Raw genomic sequence first — 23,803 nt, 5'->3', positions numbered from 1 at the left:
ATCTTTACGAAGCTTAGTCACCGTGTCACTGACATCCTTTATAGCTAAAAGCGCTTTCTCTTGGAGGTCCTTTTGTTGCTCTTGTGACTCTTGCAAAGCGCCGAGCTTGCGGTCTTGTGACTCTTGCAAAGCGTGAATTTCAGCTCTTTGAGAATCTTGTAAAGCGCCGAGCTTGCGGTCTTGGGCCTCCATCATTGCCTTCATTTCAGCTCTTTGCAGCTCCATTAATTCAATTAAACTTTCTAAATGAAGAGCCATTTGAGGGGCTGTAGAAGCTACAGGCGACGCATGGTGGCTGGAGCCAGTAGGTAGGGCTTGAGTGGGCGTGGCCTGAGTGGGCGTGGCCTGAATGGGCGTGCCCTGGTGGGCGGGGCCAGTAGGCGGGGCCACGCCCAAAGTGGGCGGAGCCTGAGGTGCGTGGCCAGTAGGCGTGTCCCGGTGGGCGGAGCCAGTGGGCGTGGCTTCACACAAAGTGGGCGGAGCCTGAGGAGCGTGGCCAGTGGGCGTGTCCCGGTGGGCGGGGCCAGGGGGCGTGGCTTCAGCCAAGGTGGGCGGAGCCTGGTGGGCGTGGCCAGTGGGCGGAGCCATGTGGGCGGGGCCAGTAGGTGGGGCCTGTCCCTCAGTGGGCGGAGCTTGGTCCCCAGTGGGTGTGGCCTCCGCAACTCCTCTCTCGGAGTCAATGGCAGCAGCTCGCTGCGCCCTTGTCCTGACACTCCCCTTGAAGTCCTCTCTCGGAGTCAATGGCATCTCCAAATCGCACTTCTGACACCAGTTGTTACGTGCTAGGGTTCGAAGATTTGGAGAGAAAGACTTGGTGACTCTCTTGAAGACTTTATTAACACTGCACTAAACACTAGGTCACAACACTTAGCACTAAGTCCAAACACTAATCACTAGGTCCAATCACTAAGCACTATCACTGTCCTAGGTCGTAGCCAAGTCGCAGGTTTCACTGGTTCACTCACTATTGATCACTTGATGTCGCCTTGAAGATTGCTCTGATTGAACTGACTTGCCGGACCTGCCTGCGGCTCTTTTTATATGGCGAGACGAATTCCAGAAATTTCCCGATTCACGTAAACAAGTAAACAACCGTGGGAAATTTCTAGGAAGCTCGGGAATGTACCACAATAAAACTGCCGTCCTTGCGATAAGTGTAGTAAGTTGAATTTAATTTAGACCTTATGGACTCAGTCATAAGGTCTAAATTCAAATACGCTAACAAATAAAGGGTAAGCACGTAAACAAACATTGGACCTTTTTAGAAGGTTCGAGTATGTACTTGCGCACCACGTGTCCGTATACCATGTACCGTAACAGTAATATACAGACGTACTTTCGCATCCATACTAACATTTTAAATGCGAAAGTGTGTCTGTATGTCTGTTATATCTTCACGCCCAAACCGCTGAACCGATTTTGCTGGGTACCTATGCGGTACGGAGATACATTGAAGTTTAAGACTCGTGAAAGGATAGGATACTATTTTCCGGAAAATTGTACGGTTCCCGTGCGATAAACGAATTAAAGGTACAAAGGCGGGTTTAAGGCCTTATAGCAATTATGTAGTTTAAAAGTAGGTTCGTTCATCAAGGCACAGTCGCGTATATTTGGGCACAAATGTAGAACGCTCCATCAAGTGAACTTTTCGTGATGACTGCCCCAATCTCTTTGTGTTCTTCGTTTCTGTGATGCGGCCCTTACCACTAGGTTTTTAAATTTTCGACTGAACTCGAGTTTGAGTGATTTTATGAGTTTTTATAAGTAATTGTTATGTCGCCTTTGTTGAGAAACAATATTAATTATTAATATTATACTCAAATTATATTATGACTTAGTAGAAATTCTTATGTTCGAAATAATTCATCAACAGGTATACTTAGTACACCTGATAATGAATTATTTGGAAACCGGTCATGTATTTCGTTAAAAATAATTTATAATAATTTCTCAATATATTATTAGTGGAAAAAGTGCACGAAAAATTGTGTTTTATTAGTAGTAGAGGAGGGGAGGGTCCTATTTTTGTAGTCACTCGAGCGTCATGGAGACCTAGTAGAATTTGTACATAAGGTAAAGCTGATAAAAAAATAATAAGAGCGTTTTTTTTATTTTAGGGGTGGGTTCTGAAACTGCAGCCATTTTAAAGTTTTGAAAAAGAAAATATATTCAGAAAATTGCTTATTTAGGTAAATTATAAATATATTTTAGACAACAAGGACTAAATCATTTAGTTCAGAGTAAAATAAAATATCTACGAAGCTTAGCTAAGAAAATATGAAGCTTTATTTTTTATATTTTAAAATGTCCGTACAGGCTTACCTAACCTTTGAATCGTCAGTGCTTTATATGGAAGCTTCTTTGGGGTATACTAAACATCTTAATCTGACTGATCCGACGACATTTCAATATTAAAAAAAAAATTTTACTCACCACGTGAGAAATCTGATTTCTATACCATGATAACTAGACACATGTCGGAAGCCTATGCAAGCTTAATCTGACACGCTCGAGCTACTCCCCAAATCCCCTCTTCCCCTCCCCAACTATAGAATTCAACACGAATTTCCACCAACAACCGACGTCCGACAATACAATCAATTATTTCATGTACAAATAGGATGTCCGATATCTTCAAACTATCTCTGATGGTAAATATGCAGAAAAATATAATAAAGTTCCAATGACGGATACAGTGACTTTACATAATATATAGTAATGGATATAGAGAGCATCACAATGCTCTATGTAGAATGGAAACCTCCCATTATAAATAACGAGTAACTCCGTAACAAATAGTAAGACATTCAACAAAATATGTGCGCTTTTAAATTCTGGCCAGCCAAATATTAGGTCACATTGCAGTCTCTATTCTCTACCACACAAGGTTGATATTCGCTCGTCGTCTGCTCAAAGGCTATACAACGATACAATGTTTTGATATGAATGCTGAAAAGGTAAGGGAAGGGAAGTGAAAAGAATCATTAATTCTTAGAGTCCGGGAATTAGGTAAGAGCCCCCGGGACCGACATTAGTCTTGGAAAACGTAAATTACGCTGACTGAACGCCGCAAGAATCAATCTTGACTAGTATTATGCCCGGGCCGCACCTGCGTAGTGCTTCGTGCTTAAAACTATACCAGGGGTCACCAATTAGTTTCGCTCGGGGTCCATTTCAAGAAACGGTCTGCACATTACGGAAATTGCAAAGGTTTTTCTTTTCATCATCATTTACAATTATATCAATGTTCTTCTCGCCGGGTTAGTTCCCGAACCGGTGGTAGGCAACATGTAGTTCAACGTTCTGAAAATATTTGATTCAAATTTATTCAGAAATAAAACAATTTTATTACTATTTATTTATTTAATGATGAGAAAAGTTTCAATTTTTGTAGCTAATTTTTATCTTTCTGATATTTGGAGTGAAATTGGTGCAAGCTATTGAATCCTGATCATCCTGATCATCAGTAAGTCAAGACCGAAATTTATTTCAACGAAGTTCATCTTCGAAAACGCTTGGTTCGCACACCATGGGTCGGCGGTCCGGATGCGGACCTTTTTCTGTTCGTCAAGAGCATGCGTTATAGCGCAGTCAACAGCGAACGTGAGGCATGCCCGCGACGCATGCCCTCTGACCGTATCCAAAACTTTCGCTTTGTTATTAAAAATGACAGTTGGCGTTGCGTTCAATGACGCATTCTATTATTGAATGCGCCAAAACGAAATCTAATAGCTATGTCCACACTGTGCACTTTCATCTTCAATTTTCGTCATCAACTTTCATATTGACGCATTCAATAATTGAATGCGTCAAGGAACGCAACGCCAATATTGTCATTGTTGAAGTTTTGGATACGGTTAGAGGGCATGCGTCGCGGGCATGCCTCACGTTCGCTGTTGACTGCGCTATAATGCATGCCCTTGACGAACAGAAAAAGGCACAGTGTGGACAAAGCTAATGGACGATCTGCGTGTATCGTCCAATGGTATCGTCTCATAGCACAAAGCTTTGTACGATAGACGCATGTGCAGCCGCGGCATTATAAATACAAAAATGTCTGTCACCTCTTCACGTTTAAACGGCTGAGCCGATTTTCATGAAATTTGTTATAGAGATACTTTAGGAGTTAAAGGATAACTAAATAGTTACTGATATTGGATAGTTATGGCGGATAAATGAACGATGCCCGAGTGATAAACTAATTAGTTTATTAGCAGAGTTGCGGGCGTTCGCTAGCTATTTTCTTAAAACGGGCAAATGACCCACCACACATTCCCACCAGTGCAACTCCTGTGTCGCCAGGATCAACAGCGGTAATCAACCACGAAACCCTTTGATATGATCTCAGGGGTGCCCGAGGGACAAGCTAAATCTGTCTTGGGACCCGCAACGAAATTAATCAGAAGAACGTTCGCTAGCTAGTAGCTAATATTACGATTTACGTACTATTTTTTTTTTATGAAATGAGGGGGCAAACGAGCAAACGGGTCACCTGATAGAAATCAACTTCCGTCGCCCATGGACACTCGCAGCATCAGAAGAGCTGCAGGTGTGTTACCAGCCTTTTAAGAGGGAATAGGGTAATAGGAGAGGTTAGGGAAAGGAATAGGGGAGGGTAGGGAAAGAAATAGGAGTGGGTAGGGAAAGGAAAAGGGTAGGGGATTGGGCCTCCAGTAAACTCACTCACTCGGCGAAACACAGCGCAAGCGCTGTTTCACGCCGGTTTTCTGTGAGCCCGTGGTATTTATCCGGTCGAGCCGGTCCATTCGTGCCGAAGCATGACTCTCCCACGTTAAAACGTACGTACTATGTGTATTCTGTGGTATACATGGTACATGTTAGGTACATATTATTTTTCTTAAACGGGCTTTGGTCCCTCAACACCTCAACATGCCCACCGCTGTATCTCCTGTGTCACCAGGATCGGCAGCGGTATCCAATCACGGAAACCCTTTGATATGATCTGAGGGAGCCCGAGGGACATACTTTGTCTTGGGACTTGCTGTGCCATTAGTATTTCTACTGTTAGCGATGTCGCTGGATAAAGCCTACATGCTTTATTTAGCGACTTACTGGCTGGCTTTTGACCTCCTACGTTACCTCCTTAAAAATTGAATATCGAAAAATTCTGGACTTCTAATCAAATTCTAAGTAATTTTTTGCACACTGTTTAAGTGTATTTTCTTCCCATAAACCGAACCAAATAAGTGAATTAGTTATTTATCTTATATTTTGTGTACTTGGCAGAGGTTTACTATATCTATCAGAGGAATTAGGTATCTTTCTACCTACATATAGCTCTGAGCAATCCGGCGAAAACAAAGAAAATGTGCTCCCACAATGATTGATCGAGGAGCGTGACAGGCCGCTGACAGCACATTCTACACCCTATTCTATTGACATAAGGTTTGAATTCGACTGTACCATGTAGGTAGCATATACAGTGGTCTGTATCAACAAATTTTTGGGAAATAAATGAAGCAAAACATTAAGCGATCATTAATTTTAGCATAGCGCTTAATTAATCGCTTGCTAAGGTTGCTTTTATCTGACCTAAGTGCTGTTAATAGGCTTCACCTTCAGGTTCATGACGTAAGCACACCACAGTAAAATGATCTTAATTTTTCTCTGAATCTGAAAAATAAAGAATTGGCGAAATCATTTCAGAATTCAGCCGTTCTCGAGATAAGTGCTTACCACGTGCTTACACATACATTTAGCGATTCGTTGTTATGTTATACTTATAAGATACTAGACGATGCCCGCAACTCCGTTGCGTGAAAATTAGTGTCTCGTGTGGCAACCATACATTTTTCCGAGTAAATAAAAAGTAAGTAAAATAAAAAGTATAATTTGTCCTAACCCGGGACTCGAAGTATATCCATACTAAACAGCGAAATCTGTTCAGTGGTTTGGGCCTGGAGAGGTAACAGACAGGTATCTACGTGGGAGAGCCATGCTTCGGCACGAATGGGCCGGCTCGACCGGATAAATACCACGTTCTCACAGAAAACCGGCGTGAAACAGCGCTTGCGCTGTGTTTCGCCGAGTGAGTGAGTTTACCGGAGGCCCAATCCCCTAACCCCTACCCTATTCCCTTCCCTACCCTCCCCTATTACCCTATTCCCTATTAAAAGGCCGGCAACGCACTTGCAGCTCTTCTGATGCTGCGAGTGTCCATGGGCGACGGAAGTTGCTTTCCATCAGGTGACCCGTTTGCTCGTTTGCCCCCTTCTTTCATAAAAAAAAAAGAAAAGACAGACAGGCATGAAACAGATACAATTTCGGATTTTTAATATCAATAAAGTATGGGTGATATAAAATCCTATAATACTCTATAAGATTATTAAATTTAAACAACTTTCTTTTTAATTGCGTGCGTTGTTAGCTAAATTTACATTGATTAAATACCCATATCAAACACTTCTTCTACTTTACACAACTCTCGTGGAATCCATTATTTCGTACGGCTTGAGCAGCTACGGTAGAACGTGCAAAACACACCTCAATTTAATATATCAACTTCAACTAAGAAATACCAGATAAAATAAAATATGACCTCAATAATAATTACCATAAAGTATTTTCTTTTTGTAAAATTTTACTCATACAGGATATGTTTAAATTTTCAATAATAAAAGAAAACTTTTTTAATCTGAATATTCAAATACATAAAACACACCATATCACAACACGTAGTATGAATAATGCAAAATGCATTGTCCCTAACTTTAACAACCTATACGGAAAACAACGCATCGAATATTTAATACCTACACTACTAAACACATTGCCTCTAGATCTAAAACAAAACATTAATAATAAAAATATTAAAAGTAAACTAAAAGCATATTATCTCGATCTATTAAACAAAATTTAAACTAGATGCTTAAAAAAAATCAAAAGTCATCATAAAAATAAAATCTATCCAAATACCCCTGTGGCTGTACTCGTGCGGTGCAGTACCAAACGGGTTGTGTTTTCTCTAAATGGCAGAGCGGCGCACGCGCAGCGCGCTAGCCGTGCGCGGGTGAGTCGCTCGACCATCCGATGCCCGCCTACTGGCAATACCACAGTATTACAATATCTATTATTTACCCTATGTAATATTGTAATTTGTAATACTGTGGCAGTACTAATGGTTTCATATTATTGTGTATGAATGAATAATTGAATAATGATTGAATTATCTATAATTGTGCGTAACGTTTTTTGTATTAAAAATAATTAGTAATTGTACGAACTGATATAGTTTAATAAGTTTTTTAAATAGCTGTAAATTGTAATAGTGAGCATTTGAAGATGGAAGCACCGGTGTACTGACAAACCCTTCAGGTTTTTGTGACACCGAGTTTTTTTTTTTGTAATGTCTTTTATTTATTTCTTCACAAAGGCAAGAGCCTTTGTGAAGAAATAAATAAAATAAAAAATAATTAAAACGCAAAAAATCGCTATCTACAACTTATCTTCGGCCATTGAACGAACCGCCCCTAGAGGGAGACCTCGTAGCTATTGATTCTAACTATTATTGTAACCGCTCACGAATACATAATGTAGCTTGACCGGATCAAAGTCCCGGCCATAGACGGACCGCAAGTTGCAGTCGCCTAGTCTAGGGAGCGACTGCTCTAGAACGGTCGCGTTGGAATTTTTAACCGAATTCTAAAAATTACTGACATTAGTATTCGATAGCGAAGCGATGACTTATGTCAAATCGCATACATTTTGTTGGCGTTTACGATAATCTATGTAATTGATTGTACTGTTGGTTCTTGGTGGAAATTCATGTTGAATACTAATAAAACACTATTTTTCCTGCACTTTTTCCACTATATTCAGAAATAATTATAAATTTTAACAAATTACACGATCGGTTTCGAAATAAATAAATTTGCAGTCGGTGTCGGACTGCAAGATGCGGTCCGTCTATGGCCAGCCTTATACTAACTCCCGTTTAATATTTAACGGATTTGTATCAACATTTATTCATATACAAAGCGCCTCGGGCTTAAACATTTTGAACTTGGTTGTGTATTGTTTGTAGACTTAACAAACTAAATGTTCATTGTTACTAAGTTTCTCAGAAATCTCTACCTTATACTAAACTATTAAGTTTATCGCAGAAAAAACATACATTTTGACATTTAAAAAGTATCCTCAAAGAATGAACAAAAGAATGGTTCCTTTCCCTGGACTCAAAGTTCAAACTCCATGTTGTATATAATATTCGTTTGTAGATATACAACAAATTGTAACAATTATTATGTAGAGTAGTAAACATTTAGGTATTTTCATTGAAATTCTTTAAGAAAATTCATTATAATAATATAAGGGCCGCACTCAGAGTAAGATATTTATTGATTAAGTAAGATATTTACTTTAACTTAAAGATGATTTTTATACTATCTCCGTACATTTTCAATAAAAGTTTTCATTAAATTAAAGTTAAATAATATTTAAATGCTTCCAAGTGCGGCCATTATGTACACTTTTTCAATAAAAGAAACAAAACTCTAATTCGAGTAACTAATAATATCATGTTACTAAGGTGCTCCCTCACCGGGAGCATTCGCTTGTAATGTAACGTTACGGAGTCGAGCATTACAATGCGCACCTTGTAATGCTCGATTTTGTATCATTACAAGATGTACCATCGAGGAAATTGATTCCTAGGCAGATGACAGACCAACGTCATTTGGTCGGATCATGTCAATTCAATGTTAACTGTTATCTGTCGGCTGGGTTTGACGTAACGCGACCAAATTACGTAGGTACTAAGAATCAACTTCTCTGATAGTACATCATACAGTGTGTAATATCTTGATACAACTTGTAACATCAACTACCTATGGAATGCTCAGTCGAATGTTACATTACACGCGAATGCTCGTCAGTCGGGGAGATTGTATTCTAATGTAAATTGTAATGCTCAAAGTCGATTATATAATGTTAGATTACAAGTCAATGCTCACGGTGAGGGAGCACCTTTACTACAATAAGCGTAAATTCGGGTAACTAACAATTTCGCTTTACTACTACTATTATACTACAATAGTGACAATCTAATACTGTAACTGGAATGTATCTCCGACGCACTGGGGACTTCCGGACTACACGTTAGCACAGGGGACTGTCCTCGACTGGGGCCAGCAGAGCGGGAAACGGCCTGCGTGCATTGGGGACTGTACTCAGTTGAGGCCAGCCGAGCGGAACGAGTGGAAACTAGCGAATTTAATTTGAATTTTAGAACTGGGAGACACACACGTGGGAGAGCCATGCTTCGGCACGGATGGGCCGGCTCGACCGGAGAAATACCACGTTCTCACAGAAAACCGGCGTGAAACAGCGCTTGCGCTGTGTTTCGCCGAGTGAGTGAGATTACCGGAGGCCCAATCCCCTACCCTATTCCCTTCCCTACCCTCCCCTATTCCCTTCCCATTCCTGCCCTCCCCTATTACCCTATTCCCTCTTAAAAGGCCGGCAACGCACTTGCAGCTCTTCTGATGCTGCGAGTGTCCATGGGCGACGGAAGTTGCTTTCCATCAGGTGACCCGTTTGCTCGTTTGCCCCCTTATTTCATTAAAAAAAACTGATGTTTTTATTAAAAGGAATAAAATAGTTGTAAATCCATACTAATAAATAATAATATTATAAATGCGAAAGTGTGTCTGTCTGTTTGTCTGTTACATATTCACGCCCAAACCGCTGAACTGATTTTGATGATGGTAGGGAGATACTTGCAATTCCAGGAAAGGACCATATAGTTTTTTTTTTTCAGAAAAAAAATAACGGTTGCCGTGCGAATTTTGGCGCAATGAAGTTGTTAATAGTATTAAATAAAACATTCTAAAAGCTAAACAAAATTTGTCGGTCGTAACAGTTAAAACTTTATAAACAAGCATCAAAATTAATGAATTCTGGTATCTCAAGAATTTCGTGGTTTGGCATAATATGCAGTAGCCGCTCAACGCGCTACAGTATCTCGGGACTAAAATGGTCGCTAATATATTCTACAATATATTATAACTATGCAGCGTATATAATGTAATATATTTAAATAGTCTTATATTATGAGTTAGTGTATATCAGTTAAAATACAGATGATACAGACAAGATTTCATATAAAATCTGAAAGACTTGCTTGACGTGGGAGAGCCATGCTTCGGCACGAATGGGCCGGCTCGACTGAAGAAATACCACGTCCTCACAGAAAACCGGCGTGAAACAGCGCTTGCGCTGTGTTTCGCCGAGTGAGTGAGTTTAACGGAGGCCCAATCCCCTACCCTATTCCCTTCCCTACCCTCCCCTATTCCCTTCCCTTCCCATCCCTACCCTTCCCTTACCTATTAACCTATTCCCTCTTAAAAGGCCGGCAACGCATCTGCAGCTCTTCTGATGCTGCGAGTGTCCATGGGCGACGGAAGTTGCTTTCCATCAGGTGACCCGTTTGCTCGTTTGCCCCCTTATTTCATAAAAAAAAAAATGTCAAGAAAGTTTCATAAGTGTTACTTACAAAACAAGAATTTTCGCCAAGAACCTTATTATTATTATTATGTTTGTGTAAGGTATTCCTTGCTCACGGGCAATTAAATCCCGGACCTTTGGAAGGCATGCGTGGGGCCGAAGCCAACACGTAGAGGCCCGTTACACAGTTTTAATCTAAATGTTATGTGACACTGGCCGGCGACTCTCCCTGTCCGCACTATGGGAGTACAACCAAGGAGAGCCAGCGGCCAGTGTAGGACTATTGCAGGGAATGGATATTAGAAATGATACCGGGCTATGGGGTGAGGTGCTAGTGGACTGAGTAACTGGAACTATGTAAGGACTATGGCGTCTGCCAATACAACGTGGAAACATGTATCATAAAGTTGGCAGACGGTGATTTGCCAACTCTTTGAATGGGCCCCTCAAAATGGTCGCACGCACGGTGCACCGAGGCGGCAATATTGACAGAGCGGCTTGAGGCAGGAGAGGTGTCGCTGGACTTTAAACGCCGATCATTTGCACCCTCAGAGGGTCCCATCACGTCGCCCACTCGCCACTTACGCTTCACATCCTTCCTCCGAGCCGAAGCTCTTGCGACTCCACTCTGACCGGCCGGTTAAGGCAAGGCAGAGGTAGGGCTTGATTCTCCGTCAGTGTTCACTTCGGCCGGCCGGTGAAGGCAAGCCGGAGATGGAGAACAGGGGCTTCCCTGGGAGCACTCGGGTTCGTGGGGTCGCTACTCCCCAACAGCTCGCCACAAGCTGCCCCGCGGGCTTATTATTATTATTATTATGTAAAAGAGACAGTAGTCTCGGCTGTTTGCCGGGAAAATGACTCAGGTACGGGCATAAGCCAAGTATCCTGATACATGTGAAAGATGTGTTACGATTCGTTCATAGGGAAAGATGAAGATGGGTTTAGAAAACGGCGGACTAATGAGCATGTATCTATGATGATAGATTTTTGCATTTGAATATATGTGTTTTTGTGGAGATCTAATTTATATTTGACTTCGACACTTTTTTATTAGTACCTGCATGGTAGGGGCAGAGGGCGTTGATAGTATTCCTGTGCGTTAACTAGATGGATTTTTTTTAAATAAACAGCGACGCATTGTTAGTATTCCTGGTCGTCAATAAATGACTTTTTTATTTATTTTTTGAGTGTATACATATACAGGTTTTTTGAACATAAGAAATAACTTCGTTCCATTCGGGTGTCCCTTGACACCTCTCAAGTTTTTTTTACCTAATATATTGAGTGTGAAAGCAGAATGCACTGTAGATAGAGACTGAAAAATCGGATACGAGTGACCAACACCCTTCTCCCACTCGTGCCTTCTATTATTATCTTCTTCACTTTACAAAGAAATACTAAAATGTCTCTCCAACATATCTCCCAGATGTAAAAGCGTAAAGACTGGCTGCTCTAAAGTAGTAAAATTAAAGTCGTGAAACCTCTCAAGAAATGCAAATAGAAATGAGAATGATTCGCAAAGTTTAACCTCGGAAGTAAATTGGAATCGGACTTTATTAATTGTAGTTTTCGATGTAGAGTTTTTTATACAACTCGGTGAAACCAGAAAAAAGTGTGGCTCAACCTTGGTTGTACGATATCTGCACTAAGTAATATTTTAAAAAGTATATCTGTCAGTTTGTCTGTTAAACCTCTTCACGCCCAAACCGCTGAACCGATTTTGCTGAGGTATGGAGATACTTTGAATCCCGGGAAAGGATATAGGATACTTTTCATCCCGAAAAAATGTACGGTTCTAGCACGATTAACGAATTTTGCACAACTTTTGATAAATTTAATCAGCAATAAATTAAATCATTATAATATAATGTCTGATTTCATTTGACCGTAATAAAAAGCGTGTAATTCGGTGCAATTTTGCGGTGAACAATTTCATATGTGAATAGTTTAATAAATGGCTGGTGATGGCGCGTGCAGCGGCAACATACTGTTGTAATATTACCATATTTATATTATTTCGGTTAAATACCACAAAAATAAATTGGGCTATTTTGAGTACGATTTTTATCTTCTGTAGCCCTCGAAATATACCTACTCTGCTTTATTTGACTGCTTTTAATATGTCTTCAGTTAAGTACTGTCATAAAAACTAAGGGTGGGTTGCACCAGCGGCGTTGTTATAGTTATGGTTAAAGTTATCGTCAAATATGATGTTTATTATTGACTTTTACTAGACATTTGACTGTTCATTTGATATTTTGTTATAGTTAAAGTAAGTTGGTGCAACCCACTCTAAGAGTGTACTCGGGGAATTGAGACAGTAGCGGTCATTGACTCCCTGTCAAAACACTTGTCATTTTCTATATAAACCGCGATTGACAATGAAGTGTCAAATGTCCATAGTCTAAGGGCGATATCGTATTTTGCATACTTGATGTGAACTGAATATGAAGCATATCACTTGGAACTCGTAAAAAGAAAAGTTGGAGATTATCATTCTAAGGCCCGATTCGACCAGACTTGAAGTTGCACGAGTGTAACTATCATGAGAATAATTTTACTCCTTCAATTTACTCTAGGATATTTTCGTTTGCGTTTTACCAAGTCACTCGAAGAGTATGAAATAAAATGTCAATTATAGTTCACAATGACATTGTGCATGCATCCCGACCGCTGGGCAAAGATCTCAGCAGAGTTGGTACCGGAAGATGAACGCCGCCGCCGTGGCAGGCCTAGTAAAGATGGCGCGATGAGCTGGAAGCATACCAGCCAGGCTGGCCAGCAGTGGCATAAGAGCGAGCACATTGGAAGACCTTGCGGGAGGCCTTTGCCCAGCAGTGGGACAGCATAGGCTAGAAAAAAAAGACATTGACCGTGACAGTTGACATCAAGTTGTGCAACTATTCTCTATATAACTATTTTATGAAATAAGGGGGCAAACGAGCAAACGGGTCACCTGATGGAAAGCAACTTCCGTCGCCCATGGACACTCGCAGCATCAGAAGAGCTGTAGGTGCATTGCCGGCCTTTTAAGAGGGAATAGGGTAATAGGGGAGGGTAGGGTTGGAATGGGAAGGGAATAGGGGAGGGTAGGGAAGGGAATAGGGTAGGGGATTGGGCCTCCGGTAAACTCACTCACTCGGCGAAACACAGCGTAAGCGCTGTTTCACGCCGGTTTTCTGTGAGAACGTGGTATTTCTCCGGCCGAGCCAGCCCATTCTTGCTGAAGCATGGCTCTCCCACGTATAAAAGTGATTAAGTACCTAATACTTATCCGCGAGTAAAATTTTACTCCAGTTAGGTCGAATCCGCCCTAAGAGTTACCAAGAGGTTTCCGATGAATCTGTAATAATCTGTATCTTTATAAGAGGTCAATTTTGTTCTTAAGTATTCTAAATACAGTGCGAGCATTTTTCATTTAGCAACTAGACTAAAAAAGTCAATGACCGCTACCGCCATGTTTCGCCGAGTACGAGTATAGCTATGTTTTTCCAACGATATGTCGGATCCGAGTTTGACAACCAGCTGAAAGAACGAAAGTTACACCTACTACCGCACTCAGAGACGAGTGTTAGTTACAGTACTGTTATCTGCAATTAAATGAAGATTTTGACATAAGCCTCATACATTATCTGTCAAACTCTTCATTAAATTTAAGTTTAATCATCATTAAATGTCTATGAGTGCGGCCGCTAGGTTTTCATTTCATGAAACTATTTCTTTTAGTCAATTGCTTTTCTATAGTATTCACTATTTATTATTCGTAGTTTAATCACTACAAAAATAACTTTCTGGCTATTGGGTATTATTTTTATCGTCTATAGCAAACTAATAATTTCCTTTCCAGTTGATACGTTGGGTTGGGATTAGACTCTGGGAAACGATTTACAAATTTACGTACGAATTTACTAGTTAAGTTCGGTGCGAAGTATAAAGCTAAACATTATTTTCAAATGGAAAGACCTGTATCTTTTTAATAGTAACTAGATGACCAGCCCTAGTAGACAAGTGGCAAGCGATTATCGTAAACGCTAACAAAATGTATGCTATTTGACATAAGTCATCGCTTCCCTAGCGAATACTAATGTCAAATCCCATACATTTTGTGGCGTTGGCGTTTACGATAATTGCTTGCCGCTTATCTAGGCCTACAGGTGATATTCCTATCACTTTTCTCCTAATATAAACCTTCCCTGGACTTCGACGAATATTCCAAGACCAAAATTAGCCGAATCGGTTCAGCCGTTCTCGAGTTTTACTGATTCTAACAAAATTTTAAATAAATTTTTGTTTATTTTCATGTTCTCTATTAGTAGAGTTATGAATATACTGGATTCTTTGAATGCAATTATAAGAAACCTCATCAGTCATCACCTCAGGTCATCACTCATCACCAACCAATATATACAGTTGTTGTTAGTGTAAACACCCCTTGAAACCATCAAATGAGCCCGTCAAAATGAACAACTTTTTCTATGAGAACAATGCTGGGAACTCAAAAAAAAAGCATACGGATGCCCGGGTCGGCAATTTGTATGGGTATAAAGATGGATTTTTTTGAGTTCCCAGCATTGTTCTTATAGAAAAAGTTGTTCATTTTGACGGGCTCATTTGATGGTTTCAAGGGTATCGGTATTTACACCAACATTTATATATACTCGTACAACCGGTATATATATTTTTCTTTTGTGATAGATCGAAACGATAGATAGCAATCAGTATCTGCTTTTATAAAAGCTTAGGAGAAAAAATCCTTGCTAGATATTAATATCTAAATTGAATTTATTAAACAGTAGCTAGAGCAACTGTATAATAAATTCAATTTACGCCAGGCCGTACAAAATTGTAAGCCTAAAATCCAAATATTTAACCGAATAAAAGTTGGAGCAGAGTACGGCAGATGCAGACGGCCATTTTGAAATTATATTTTTAGTTTCCAAGTTATATATTGTGCTAGAATATTCGACTGTAATATTTCCAAAAGCCTTTTATATTTCAGGCGGATCCGGTTTTAGAATGCTCGCCGTATAAGCCTCCTATTATTGCTAGTTTTATCTTTATCTATCTTACCTTGAGTTAAAAACCGGGTAAATGATGGTGGACTATGTATATAAAATTTTGAAAAACGAGGTGGCAATCTTACAGTAAAAGATGCTAAAAAAGGCCCTCGTACTTCGTTTACAACTTACTTACTATAATAAGAACTTTATAACACGTACTTTTTAATTTGTAAGAGCATGCTTTGCTGGAATTTTGATAGTACGAAGAAAACAAGTAAATAAAAATATAGTTATATCTTTTTTTTTAAATGTCATCTCTACACAATTTAATCCGTAGCTAGTCCGTAGCATAATATCTGATAATATTATGTGAAGCCGTTTTCAAAATCATACGAATAAGAATAAAAAAATAAGTAAATAGACCTTTTTTTTACTTTGTAACTCCAAAACACCCTTTTTTGCGAATAATTACTCCCGTTTAAACATTGATGAATAGACGTGTGCGGCCTCGCGGAAACCCGTTACCTTCCACCTGACTTGCTCTAAAAATCACTAAGCGCTTACTCAGCGTTCAGCGTTCACCGCAAATAAAATGGAGGCAAAAATTTAAACGCCAGACATAATTACGTTGAGGTTCATGAAATGTTTGGCGTTGTATTTTTTTTGCTGTATGAAAATGAAATAATTCTAGAATAATTTGTGTTTTTTTTTTGTGATACCTGTTTTCTGTATTTTTTGACGTTATGTTATTAAGGCCCACTTGCGCCAGACTGGGTTAACACGCTTAACTCTGAGTTAAATTATACTTCGAATTTAAATTGACTTCATATCTTGCACCACCAAGAGTTAGGAGTTAACCTCGAGTTAATTTTTAAAATTTTTAACCCACCGATGTCGGAGGGTTAAATCAACTAACTCTGGGCTAGTAATATCGAAACTGAGATTTTTCGGTTATGACTTATGTAGTTTGTTGTGTTCAGTAATAGGTACCGGTTTTATTTTGTGTTTAACCATGATAAATGATCAGAGGTTGTTATCTGATGATGATGAAGAAATTATCGAATACATTAGTTCGGACTCGTATTACAGAAGGATTGTAGAACGGACCGGATTTAGGGTCCCGTATTTACTCACAAAGAGACAAAGATTTCCATCGAAGATTTCGCCTACAAAAAGAAACTGTTCTCTTTTTATTAAATAAAATTGAAAATAATTGCAATACTTATACAAATGAGCATAAAAAGTAAGTCCCTACCAAAGTTTAATAATAATAAATAATGGATTAGTGCGTCTTTAGTGAACTCCTTCATAAATAGGTAGACTAGATAAACACAAGTGTTTCTTCCCAATTTTTATCATTTTCCGCTTAATTTATTTGCAGAAAATATCACAACACGCACGCACAATGCGACATAGAACCACGTGTCATTTCAAATCTGACATAAGGAGATAGCCTTATTTAAAGTACTGTGGAGCGAGAGAGAGCAGTACACTTAAATTATTCAGCATTCGCTCTATCATATTTGGCTGGATGTAAAAAGAATGAATGAACATGACATAAGCCTGGGTCAGTTGACTCTGGGATAAATTCTTCTGGTGCGATATGTAGTATGAGTTAAAAATTAAAAACGTTAACACTGAGTTAGTAAGCCCCGGGCTATTTTGGCGCAAACGGCCTAAGTGAATTGAAGTTTAATAATAATCATTAAATTAAATGTCTCTGAGTACGGTCGTTACTTTGATAAACAAGGATAGTCATTATGACATAATTTATTATGTTAAGAAAGAAAGTCTTCAAATATATTTTAACCCTTTTTCGAACATAGCTGCAGCTGCAGTAGTACCTCAGCGGTTTGAGCGGGAAGAGGTCACAGACAAACAGACAGATACACTTTCGTATTTATATTATTAGTATGGATCTACCTCAGAAATTAGCTTTCTATTAATCGTCACTTACACAGTAAATTTAAAACGCGCGTCATTTTGTCAAAATTATATTTATGGCCATCGTTTCTTCAGTAGCTGAGTTTTGTTTCGTCCCCCACCCACTTTTTCTTTCGATACAGATAACTTCTCGCCAGGGTTTGTTGCGCCGTATACCATCATGCGGCATTTTGTTCATCGCGCGGGTATTGGCGTAAGTACTTTTTTTCCTTATGTATAAATTATTTTTCATGATATCGACAGTTTTACTGTTACTTTTATGTAATATAATGGTTTTAAATTACTGTGACGGAAAACTGTTCTGTATTTTTATTTATAGATGGATCGGGATCGAAAAGATGAATGCATTTTGGTGTGGTCATATCCAACGTAGAGCACCTTGCAAACCTTGTATATCCTCTAAAGAAACATCGTATTTTGACGTGATAAAATGTTTATTATTAGAATCTGAATTACCAGGACAAGAAAAACAAAATATAATCTGAGTGGTTTTCCCAAGACGCAAAAACCGGAAGACCAAAAAAGGCCTGCATTTACTGGCAAAAATTTTTATGTACCGAGCAAAGTCATAAATCTTGTGATATGTGTAAAGCTCGGAAATAAAATGAAGATTAATACTTCCCACATATCTAAGTTTTCTTTTTGAAAACATTTTTATTTGTGATTTTTTTCCTTCATACCGCCTTAGGAGACTGAAAAATGTCTTGTTATGAATGTTAATGAAAATTTAAAAGATTAATGTTGATAAAGTCTAAAGTATACACTTTTTATATTAAATAAAGTGTACTTTATTAGAATGAAAAAGTTAAAATATTACTTTGTAAAACCTGAATAACTATATACTTTTTATATTAAATAAAGTGTACTTTTCTTTCATACTTACGTTCATAGATTATTATCAATCCCTCTTAGTAAAGATAATTATCAAAATGAGCTTAATATTTTTTTTTTTAATGAAATAAGGGGGCAAACGAGCAGACGGGTCACCTGATGGAAAGCAACTTCCGTCGCCCATGGACACTCGCAGCATCAGAAGAGCTGCAAGTGCGTTGCCGACCTTTTAAGAGGGAATAGGGTAATAGGGGAGGGTAGGGAGGGGAAGGGAATTTGGGAGGGTAGGGAAAAGAATAGGGTAGGGGATTGGGCCTCCGGTAAACTCACTCACTCGGCGAAACACAACGCTAGCGCTGTTTCACGCTGGTTTTCTGTGAGGACGTGGTATTTCCCCGGTTGAGCCGGCCCATTCGTGCCGAAGCATGGCTCTCCCACGTATAATTATTTTCCAAATTGCGATATCCAACGGATATAGTCCAAAAATCATTAATAATATTTTGAAATATAAAAACAAGAAAGAACTGGTTAAGTTTTGGTACGCAAGTCCTATTGATAAAGAGATAGTTAGATATAAGTCCAGTTTGACCTGAGAGAGGTATCTGCACGCTTATCCAAAATAATGAAAAGCAACGATATGCATGTTGCATTCAGGACAAATAATACTTTAAAACATCATTTGTGTCATAATAAAGACCGGATTGATAAAAATATCAATCCGGTGTCTATAAGATCGATTGTCCTGAATGCGATAGTGTATACGTGGGTCAACTTGGACGCAGCTTCGAGACTCGGTATAAGGAACATATCGCGGCTTATAGAAATGGTCATCCTGATAAGTCACATTTTGCTAAACATCTTTTAGATAGTAATCATACTGTGCCCGATGGCCATTCCTATAAAGTTTTACATAAATGCGATAAAGGCTTTCGGCTGAGCGTGTTGGAACAATTAGAGATCATAAAAGAAAAGAAAAATAACAGATTTGCATTGTTGAATGACCAAACTTGCTTGACTACGTCACCGCTTATTAATATGTTCGGGGGTACTAGTGAGAGTAGTGGGGGTAGTGGGGATAGTAGCGGGGCTCGATAGTGTATAAAAGGCGGTGTTTTGGCCGGTGGCGGCACTTATCGGACGTTGTTCGTAGAGTCTACATCCTGAGGATGCTCCAGTGTTCGGGCGAAACGCGCGTCGAGGTTTTCAACCTGCATGGTGGTGAGGGGCCTTGCACGGATTTGCCAACATTATTGCTTGTGTGGTGGTGGTGTTTGCAAGTTCTTGCATGCGAGTGTACGCATAGGCAGTGTGGGAGGAGGGAGGTGCTGTACGCATGCCTATGCGTACACTCACTCATTTACTTAAAGGTGGAAGTTGTTTTCGCGGAATATTGCTAAAAATAATAAAAAACTAAATTTAAAGTGTACTTTATTAAATAGAATGAAAAAAGTTAAAATATTACTTTGTAAACCCTGAATTTAATGACATTTATAAACGTGAGCAAAATGCTCTACGCGCGAGTGCTCGTGTAATTTTAGTGGCGCAGGTGCTGGCGGGTTAAATGTTACATTCGCTGGTTCTCAATTTGACGAAACAATATCTCGATCCAGTGAATTTCCATGTACTGGCGGCTTACATAGGGAATTGAGATTCATCGCTCTGAGTTAAAGAGTTAAATACTTGTCATAGGGGCGTATAACTCAGAGTCTAAGATAGTTTACACAATGTGTCCCAACACCAGTCTCCGATCCTTTAATGTTATGAAATATACATGGCATTTTTATCGATGAAATGGCACTTTTCTTTTCTCTCTCTCACGGTTAGATAAGTTTAAAATTTAAGTCTCTTACGGTTACGGTTGGTTATTAATAACATATGTTTTATTCATATAAGACAAAAATAACAATTACAAAGTTTTATATGAGAGTACATTGTGACATATATATTTATATAACTCGGTCACACACAAAATTTGTAGGACGCGTATCTACTTCTATGATGAAACAAGCTATAACCTACATAAAACGTTCACTTAACCAAGCTACATATATAGGCCTATCGAATCATCGTAGTTTTAGCCAAAATAAATTTATCATATTCTTACAAACTTTAGCTTACAAAGTTTAAGAATTATAGTAATATATTAAGAACGTGTTAAGAACAGTAAGATGCTGTGTTCACATACATTGAAGCTTAACAGCCATAAAAGTCGTTAAGGGTCCCAACGAGACGTGTTACCTAGTTGTAGAGCCCGCTAACGTCCGTAGTGGTTGCCTTAACAAAAAAACAACAGGTTAGGCTCGATTTGTATGCGTCCGCGCGAACGAGCGGCTTAGACGCTACACTGTGAGATTAGAAGCAATTGTATGTAATGATTTATTTGCGCGACCGCTCCGCTATTTACATTCTTTTGATCATGTAGAATGGAATTGCTAGATCTCGTGGTGTAGCGGCCAAACCTCCAAGTCCTTGTATTTATATTAAAGCGTTTACGCCGCTATTTACATTCAATAATTGTTTGTAATCTCGCGGTATAACCGCCAAACCACGCGTTCGAGCGGACGCATAATATATTAGATAGGTTCGACAACCCTTTAAGAAATCGACACTATAAATGAAAAACACATTTCGAATAAACTTGAACTCATCGGTTTTGTTAAAAGCTGTATTAACAAACCCACGCCATACAAACGACCTGCGTAGTCATCATCATCAATACAGTAAAGTGCCAGTCATTGTAAGGTCGGGTACGAGGAATCTTCTACTAGTCGACATAAGTAGTGATTAATAGTGACTATAAACAAAAACTTTAGAAGTTAGGGTCACACTGCACTGTGACGAGGCCTTGTGTTGCATTTTTTAATGAGCACCTACGAATAATAAAAACTAAGGAAGAGTAGGTAACTGTGTCAAAAATTTGGTCCGCAAGTCTAGAAAATGAGACCCGAATACATGCATATTGTATGCATATTGTATTCGGTACACAATTTTGTGTATATATAGGAGTGACAATTATTGTCAACGCCTTTATTTCGTAGAGTGTTAGTGTTTCGAAGCTATTGTTATATTTTAGTGTGTGAAAAGGAACCAAATTCAAAACGGTAGAAGTATGGGAACTACGTTTCCTTAGTTTTAATTATTCCTAGATAATTAAGCCCTTGATATAATAGGCAACCCAAGACTGCGAGCGGCAAGTTTGTCTATAGGCGGGGGTAACGCCTCCGTGGTCCAGTGGTTAAGGGCGTGGCTCTTGACTCGGAGGTCGTGGGTTCGATTCTCGCGTTGGAAACATGTTATTTCCAAGTTTGGTTAGGACAATGCAGGCTGATCACCTGATTGTCTGACAAGTAAGATGATCCATGCGTCGGATGGGCATGTAAAAAGTCGGTCCTGCGCTTTATCTCTCGCCAGTCGTGTCGGTCTGCCGTCCCACTGGGTTATGAGAGTAAAGGAATAGAGAGTGCTCTTGTGTACTGCGCACACACTTGGGCACTATAAAATTACTCCTGCGTACCTGGCCTGGTTACAATGAAACCGGCCACCGTCACCGAAACCGGTGTGGGGGGGGTATTAATAGGCGGGTCACCAAAACGAGCTGCTTCGAGCAGCGAATGCCCGCCTATAATTAGGGAATATTACCCAATGGTAAAGAGGGCGCCACTAGCAGGTGTTGCATGACAGTTGTCAAACGTCGAACAAAACTTTTTGTTTGCTGTATAAGCTGGTGCTGCCATTTTACGTGAAAATATTGCGGTATTATTATATCCTTTTTGAATCGTGACAAAAATTCATATGAAATGTCCAAATTCGTATGAAATTCTGTACCTCGTTATTTTGATCATAGCAGAAACGAAACGGAAAACCTGTATCTATATCCGAAAAATATTTTCCGCTCCAAACGTTTTCATTTCACGATCAATTTAGCAGTGGGCACTGGGCAGCTTCAATTTATATGTTTCTCGAGCAGTAAAATAACCGACACATTCGATACAATTGTTTCAGAGACTCTAACGAGCAGATAATGGACGATACTCTGTAACAAACTGCACATTGCGGGTTCACTGTTTATAAAAGATTTTTTTTTATGAAATAAGGGGGCAAACGAGCAAACGGGTCACCTGATGGAAAGCAACTTCCATCGCCCATGGACACTCGCAGCATCAGAAGAGCTGCAAGTTCGTTGCCGACCTTTTAAGAGGGAATAGGATAATAGGGGAGGGTAGGGAAGGGAAGGGAATAGATGAGGGTAGGGAAGGGAATAGGGTAGGGGTTAGGGGATTGGGCCTCCGGTAAACTCACTCGGCGAAACACAGCGCAAGCGCTGTTTCACGCCGGTTTTCTGTGAGAACGTGGTATTTATCCGGTCGAGCCGGCCCATTCGTGCCGAAAATTTTAGGAAGAACTAGATGACTTAGTTCGAGTAGAACTTTGATTGTCGCGCGCTAACGTACTATTAGGGAAGTTGACTCCTAGGCAGATGGCAGACCTAAGTAATTCGGTCGCGTTAAGGCAAACCCATCCGACCGATCGCAGCTAACATTGAATTGACATATTTTAAGACGACCAAATGACGTAGGTCCCTCAACTGGAATTAATTTCCTCGATGGTACATTTTTGCATAGGAATAATACTTCTTTCCTTCCAAGAGGTCAAAATATCTTCGTACCAGTCTAATATTTTTACATTTTTTTTATTATAAAATTGGGGCCGTCTATGGACTGTTCGTCCATATCCTTTTTTTGTTATTTTATTATTTAGATTTTTCGCACCAAGGATATTTGAAATAATATTATGAATTTTAATTAATTGTGGTCCATCACGCCATGGACACTTTTTTTTTTGTTTAATATATATATATATATATATATATATATATATATATATATATATATATATATATATATATATTTAATAGAATAGAGTATAATATGTTATACATATAATAAATATATTATAAGTCTGAATTTTAATGTTCAGCGGTTAAGTGGGTGTTCGTTATTCTCGCTAAAACTCAAGAACGGCTGAACCAATTTGGCTAATTTAAGTCTTGAAATATTCGTGGAAGTCCAGGGAAATTAGGTGGGAAGTGCGAATATCTAGTTTACAATAGAATTGAACATTATTTACTTGCGAGTTGTACAAGTTTACAGGACTACAGAGGACCTTACAAATAAGCGGTCTCCTGACAACCTTTTCATAAATAAAGATTTTTGTTAATGCGAAGATTGTCCATAGTCTATATCTATACATATCATTATAAAACAAAGTCGCTTTTTTCCCTCATGTCCCTTTGTTCCCTTTAATCTTCAAAACTACGCAACGGATTTTGATGCGGTTTTCTTTAATACATAGAGTGATTCAAGAACAAGGTTTATTACATTCATTAAATAGTGGAGAAATACTGTTATTGTTGGGGTTTCTAATGTGATGTCGTAAATAATTACATTTTTTTCCGCTTACATTGCAAACGCAGGCTAAATAGGGTTCAACGAGATTTATCAAAACAATGTACCAAGTATTGTACACATTGAAGAAGTCTACAGAAAACTCCGCGATGGTATATG

At 39.2% G+C, this 23,803-nt stretch overlaps 1 long non-coding RNA gene across 1 annotated transcript; it reads left to right on the top strand.

Moving 5' to 3' along the window:
• Positions 1-2,294: 2,294 nt before the first annotated feature.
• LOC121736409 lies at positions 2,295-20,035 on the top strand. Its single transcript, XR_006037012.1, has 3 exons — positions 2,295-2,306; positions 3,423-3,430; positions 19,952-20,035. It is a non-coding gene; the product is annotated as an uncharacterized LOC121736409 (long non-coding RNA).
• The last annotated feature ends 3,768 nt before the right edge of the window (positions 20,036-23,803 follow it).

This window comes from Aricia agestis, chromosome 19 (genome assembly GCF_905147365.1).
Source record: "Aricia agestis chromosome 19, ilAriAges1.1, whole genome shotgun sequence".
NCBI lineage: Eukaryota > Metazoa > Arthropoda > Insecta > Lepidoptera > Lycaenidae > Aricia > Aricia agestis.
Note: the sequence above shows the minus strand (reverse complement) of the source record. Positions and strands in the feature narration are given on the sequence as shown.